Source organism: Pyrgilauda ruficollis, unplaced genomic scaffold, assembly GCF_017590135.1.
Source record: "Pyrgilauda ruficollis isolate IOZ18807 unplaced genomic scaffold, ASM1759013v1 scaffold43, whole genome shotgun sequence".
Taxonomy (NCBI): Eukaryota; Metazoa; Chordata; class Aves; order Passeriformes; family Passeridae; genus Pyrgilauda; species Pyrgilauda ruficollis.
The window spans coordinates 6340892-6347436 of record NW_024525823.1 but is presented as its reverse complement, the minus strand read 5'-3'; positions in this window follow the sequence as shown (position 1 = coordinate 6347436).

The window sequence follows — 6545 nt, the reverse complement described above, 5'->3', positions numbered from 1 at the left end:
TATGTTTTTTCCCCCTCCTTGTTTGGTAAAAAAAAAAAAAAAAAGGGGGGGGGGGGGGGGGGTTGGGGGGGGAGACAAGAAGAAAGGGTTGATGTGTTTCCTTCAGGGACTGATCTTCTTAATGTGAAGGAGAGCAGGGGAAAAAAGCAAATCTGCTTTTCAAGGAACTGAGAATGCTTTTGGGTTGGAAAACAAGAGGAAGCAGAGATTAGATTAGATTAGATCACATCAGATGAAGTGAAATATTCATCAGGAGGATGCCAATATCCCAGGTCAGTGCGGCTCTATCCCTGGAGCCTGCGGAGGTGACTACAGCCTATGAAGCCTATGGACTTCAAATAACTCTGTGGCACACTCTGAGGCTATCCTGAAATTAGCTCCGGGTGTCTCAGTGAAGCTGAGCCCAGAGCTATCTTAGTGCAGGAGAAGGGGTATTGTTGATGTGCGAATCCAACCTAGCAGTGCCTGATCTGGAATAAAACTAAGTTTATCAAGAAAAAGAGACAGAAACAAATTGTTAAGAATGCATACTAAAGTAAGAATCACAGAGGAAACTCTGCCATTAAAGAAATATATAGACTGACCTTCTGACCTTCCTCCTTAAGAGAGAAACATAAAAAGACACTGTGTTCAACCAGAAGTTTTCTGCTCTTTTACAGAAATCGTTTGCACCAGTAGCTGCTATTGTCTGGAATGTGCAATCTCAAAATGTTGCTCATTTCAAAAAGATCATTTTTAGTAATATTTTATTTTTTTCCTTCTCGCTCATAGAAAACCTCAATTACTGTATTAATCAGCATTTCTCAGGCAGCTCTCTCTGCAGCAGCTTTCAGCCTGGCAACAAATCATGAATGGCCCTAACAGCTCTGATCTCAGAAATCCCCATCCATTTCCTTTGATGCTATCACCACTTCAGCTCAACAACAAGCCTGTGCAACTCAGCCTCAGCTGCCCCTGCTGCTGTTCTCCCTGCGCCTGCTGTAATTGTAAGGGGAAGAAGGAGGGAAGGGAGCTGACTCTAATAGATGAAATTTATTTAAAAAGTTGGAGGGGAGATAAAATGCACACAAGAGATTAAAGGAGAGTCTCATTTTCACATCCTCCCCTTCCCCAAACAAGGTCAGTGGCAGATTGACCACATCAAGAGTAACTACCAGACCCACCCCCATTTCCCACTTCCTGCATGTAGGCATCTTGCGCTGGTAAACATTTGGGGACCAGTTGTGGTCATTATTGGAGAAGGTACTTGATGTAGTTGCACAACTGCACATCTTTTAAAAGCCAACTGAGAAATCAAACTCTAAGAAGAACTTGCTTTCAAGTTCTGATATGCACTCATGTTTTGGAGCCACATTTTTGAAAACATGGTTGCTGCCAGATTCAAGGGAAAGAGAGAGACCCAGCACACTTTAGTGACTGTGCAACAGGAAAGTTACACTTTATTGTAAAAGAGAAGCTGTCTTCTCTTCAGACTGGCCTGACCTATGCAAACCCTGCCTATGGGCTTCAGATATGATCTCAGAGGTTTTGTATGCCCTAGACAACTTCAGCTGGTATTGCCTACAAGGAGAGAAATTAAAATTGCACTTGAATCTACAAGAAGCTTTTTGCAAGGGCATTTGAGGTGGTGTGTGCTATAGCCAGGAGGCTTTTGAATTAACACATGCAGCTTTCAGGGACTGCCTTTAATTACAGAGCACCCTGGTCATTGCCTCGTAGCACTTCCAAATGCCAAACGTTTATTTTTGTCTGGGCTGTGCAATACCAAGAGCAGATCTTTTGGCTGCACTCTCAGCTACTGCCTAGTGCAAGCCTTAACATCACTTTTGGTTTCTGTTGTTTTATCCTCTCAAGAAATTTTCCTTAAAAAGAGAAAAAAAGGAGTCAAACTAAACTACCATATCCCTTTTTGTTTCCCACTAGGCCTTATTAAAATACTGCTCAGATGATGTATGAACAAGCCAAAACAATTCTCCTCCAATGGAATAAAAACATTCTCACAGCACACAGAGGAGAGAATTAAGCTGCAGCCTTTTCCTTTTGTTGAGGCTTCAGTTTGAGAAGGAGCTGAAGCTGTCTGGGCCTACTATCAGGAGGGCAAGAAGGTTTTGTGAGACCACAGATACTCCTTTCTTGGTACCATCAGCCTTCCCATCAGACTTCTGAGCAACAGTGGTCTTGGGAAAGGTAGGGATGATAGTCAAGAGATCTATAAGAGCCTATATAAGAACACTTTTATTGTCTTTGCATGTATCTACCAACACAGGTTTATACTGGACAAAATCTGAGTACAAATTCTACCTTTCACATCTGAGCCTTGGAGTTTTGAATATTCTGTCTGTTGTAGCTGAATCTGAGGGAAAATTAATGACAACTGGCCAACCCATTCCAACTACTTTAACTACTTTCCAACCTTACTGGTGACAAGAGGACAGAAAAAAGAGTGTGCTTTGGAAAATTTTCATTTAAAATAGGCTGACTTCCAGACTGCCATGGAGGAGGGATGAGATGGCATGCATATATTAGAAGGCTCACTCTTGTGAATACTTCAGACATTAGCCTCATAGCAAGCTCGCAACAAGCTGAAATAATGAAGTCACCTCAGAATTAATTGTATTATTTCAACTTTCATGTCTCTTCCCAACTTGGCAGTCATGACACTTTTTGGAGTATTCTCTTCTCAACCTGCCTGGTAAACACAGTGATTTGAACAATGATGAAACTTCAGACTGTGCTCCTGCACAGTTCAATTTTCATGTCAGACACTCTCCGGGCTGCCCAATCTCCTGGAGCTGATGAGCACAGCGGAAGGAGGGCAAGATCCATGGGTGGAACCACGCCACTTTTCTGACAAAGAGCTGGCCACAGAGTGCATTTCAAAACAGATTAACAAAAACAACAGCTACACACCATGACAAAGTGCATGTGGTGGAAATGAAAATGTTTACCCACAGATTATCACACATCCAGCAGTGTGACTACCGTGCATTGAGGACCAAAAGACTCAAAATAGTGACTGTATGTTTAGAGTTGATTAGGGAATCTGGAAGGGTTGGTCTGTAGTACCACTTTTTAAGCTTCTAAGAGTACAGTTGTCATTTCTCCACCTCTCCTACCCCAGGGTGGTGAAATAACAGTCTTTTCATACCTGTGTGTTGGCTGGGGGAGGGAAAAATTCCTCTGCTATTAAACACAACTTCTCATTAAATAGTTGACACCTTATCCTTCTTTAAATGTTGTAATGTTTACTTTGCAAAACCCAGGAAAGCTTTTAAAATAAAGATAGCAGAGAGATTCTTAAGCCGGGTGTCCTTGCTTATCTGCTCTTTATCAACCATCTATTGTTTCTAGAGGAGCTCGTTGGGGAAGGTGGAGCAAAGGGGGTTAATGTTCAATAGGTATCTATCGGTTCCCCTGAAGGAATAGTGCTGCTGACAGAAGAGCAACACTGGGCTCTCAGCTACTTCCTGCAAATGTGACAAACCAGAGAGGGGGGAAAAACCCAAAACAACTGAGGGCTGCAGCCACTTCTTCTCTTTTTTTTAAATTTTTTTTCCCTCCCTCTCCCAAAACAACTAGTTTTAAGAAATACATTTTCCTTAGGAGAGATAATCCCACAATAGAGAGTCCATTAGAGGTATTAAAGCATTGGCAGTGCCTGATCTACAAGAAGGGCTCTGTCCTGACAATAGACAATTAAAGCTGATAAATCTGCACTACTTGTTGCCGTTCTAATTCCTCGTAATTGTATGCTACTTGTCCCTGCCTCCTGCGTCCAGGGATGAAGCATGCTTCTTTAATCTCCAGAGTACCTGACCTAGTTCCTATGTGGTCTTTTCAGGACCTGTTTTCTTCCCATCTGGACTTCTTCCCTCCTACTCTCCTTTCCTGCTTCTCTGCCCTAAGCATTAAGAAGAGGTTACGGTAGAGGGCACAGAAAACACCAGAGCACAGCACCCGGATCAATAATTCTGGAGCCCCAGACAATGCACTAATCTGCAATAACAGCTAATCATGGTCAATTTGGCACACCAGTGATTAAACTGTACTTTTCATTAGGCTCAACAAGTAGAGCAGACGCACACTGACAATTCAAATTGCCCTATCAGTAAGAGCTGCCAAACTCATGTGCACTTCTGCATTTGTAGCTGCTGCATCACTAGACTTGCCAGACTAGGTGCTTTGTGGGGGCTTACCTGTTTTCTTTTGGTATTTTGTGAACTGAGACTCTTAGCTGTGTTTTCTATAAAAAAGCCAGTCCTTTCCTCATTCCACTGCCACAAGTTCTCTTACTTAAAGGGCTCAGTGGGTGAAATTGTGATATGCAGGATGCTGAAAAATGATCATTACAATTGCATGTTCCCTCCTGGTCCTAAGAATTCTTGGGTTTATTTTGTCTCAAAGATATTTGGTGATTTTGTCACATTTCTTTTTTTTTTTTTTTCCGTTGAATAAATCTTGGAAGCCTGCTGGCGACAGAGCAGAGGCATGAAGATGCATCACAGGATTTAAAAGATTGAAAGCAAGTGAAAATTACTTTGGATCTATTTATTTTTCAAACCAAACTGTTCAGCCAACCTCACAGAGTATTTGGAGACTCAAGAAGGGTTTGGATTTTTTTTTTCACCCCTGCACTTATGAACTAGCCACTACTGTACCCACCTTAGAAATCAACGCAGTTATTATCCTTTACATGTCATTTTGAAAGTGACCTTCCTGTCACCCTCATAGAACAACTTCTTGTGACAACAGTTTATTCTGGTTGCAGTCACACCTAACGGACCCATTTTGCAAACTGCCCTGAAAGTCTCACCCGAGAGTTTACCACAATCTTTCTCTAAAGCACAGCACCAAATTCCAGGACTCCTAGAGACCAACCCCACACACTCAGAGGTCTCCTTCTGTTTAACTTTAGCTTATCATCCTTGTAGTAACTTGAATAAGTGTTAAAACTGCACTTCAAGTTGCTCTTAAAAAAAAAAAAAAGGAGCTTGGAAGATGTCAAACGAAAGCAGGAAACGTCTATTCTACTATTAATATTAATGAATCCCTAATGCATTTGCAACCCACTTGAGGTTAAGTCAGTAGAGTTCTTCTTCTGACAGCTATTCCTCATCAAGCTACCACTGCTGAAGATGTTGATGCTTTCCCTTTTGCTCTGTAATCTCTAAACCAAGTTTAAATCACACCAGAGCCTACCACAAAATAATGTATTTTATCCTAAGTGAACACAAAGCCCTGGAGACAGCGGTTTAAAACAGCACACATGTCCACTCAATTTATCATTTTAAGATAGGAAGCTGCCGCAACAAACAAAACACCTCCTTGAAAGTGGGACAGCAGCAGATTGCGGTGCAGAAAGCTCCGGGATCTTTTGTTTTCCTGGAGAGCAACAACACGGCTTTGCAGAGAAAGACAACAGCCTCCCCTTGCTGAAATCTAAATCAGTTAATATAGAAAAGCCCGCCAACTGCTAGTTAGATGGTAGCAAAATTTTGCAGATAATTCACTTTTCACGATAAAGCAGGAACAAGCAGGCATGCAGCACCCAGCAGGGGCTCAACTGATAAAACGTTGTCAAACTCAAACCATTTGTCAATTGGGAGGGAAGAGAGCAAGCTGAAAGATGGATTCAGGAAGTAGATTTATCTAGTGCGACACATTAACTAGTATAAATACTAAGGAAAAAGTAAACACATTTACTCAGCAGTATCTCTAGCCAGCAAAGAAAAGGCTTCTGAGCCTCAGACTCATGCTGGCCATCTAACCACTCAGCTGTCAGCTACAGCAGCAGTAGCATTTTTCTTCTTGTGCAGGATTGCAATGACATTTAATTCACGGCACTAAAAGGTTTTATTAAAAGTGTACATTATAATTAAGCAAAACAAAAGCGTGACTCGTGTGCTGTTCTAGTCTCCTCCCTCCACCCAGTAGCCAAACCAATAAAACCACCTTGGCAGCAAACAAGTCAGGTAACATACCCCGGAGAAGAGCACAGATTTGTTATAGAATCATTCACTTGGCGTCTGGCTTGTTCAAAACTGCCTTATCAGAAACTTCTGTGCCGGAGGCTCCCGAGGCAATGGAGGGGGCTGACAATGCAGGTCAGGCACAGTAATTCGCCAACAGCGTAATGTGGGGCACATAAACAAACTGGAATAATGCAGGGCAGAAGGGCTCTTTGGATGTATGCTTTCCATTGGAAAGTATAAACAAATAACACAGTCTGTGCACGGCACATCTTGCTACAATCACTGAGAAGAAGGAAAACATTTCAAAGGGCTTTAGGATACCAACCCACAGCTACGTGGCAACCTGCAATATCAAAGAATAGTGCAGCGTATCAGCAAACCATTTCAACACTCAATCTAATGCAAACCTCAAAGATTAACAGCAAAGTAAGTCATCTGCATCTCCCTCCCCTTCCCCGCCTTAAACCTTCAAAAAAAAAAAAAAAAAACAAAAAAACGGGTTAGTTAATAAAGAAAACTACAGCACAGTTCTTTGTTCAGCTGTACCTTTATGTGTCCACACAGCACAGGTTC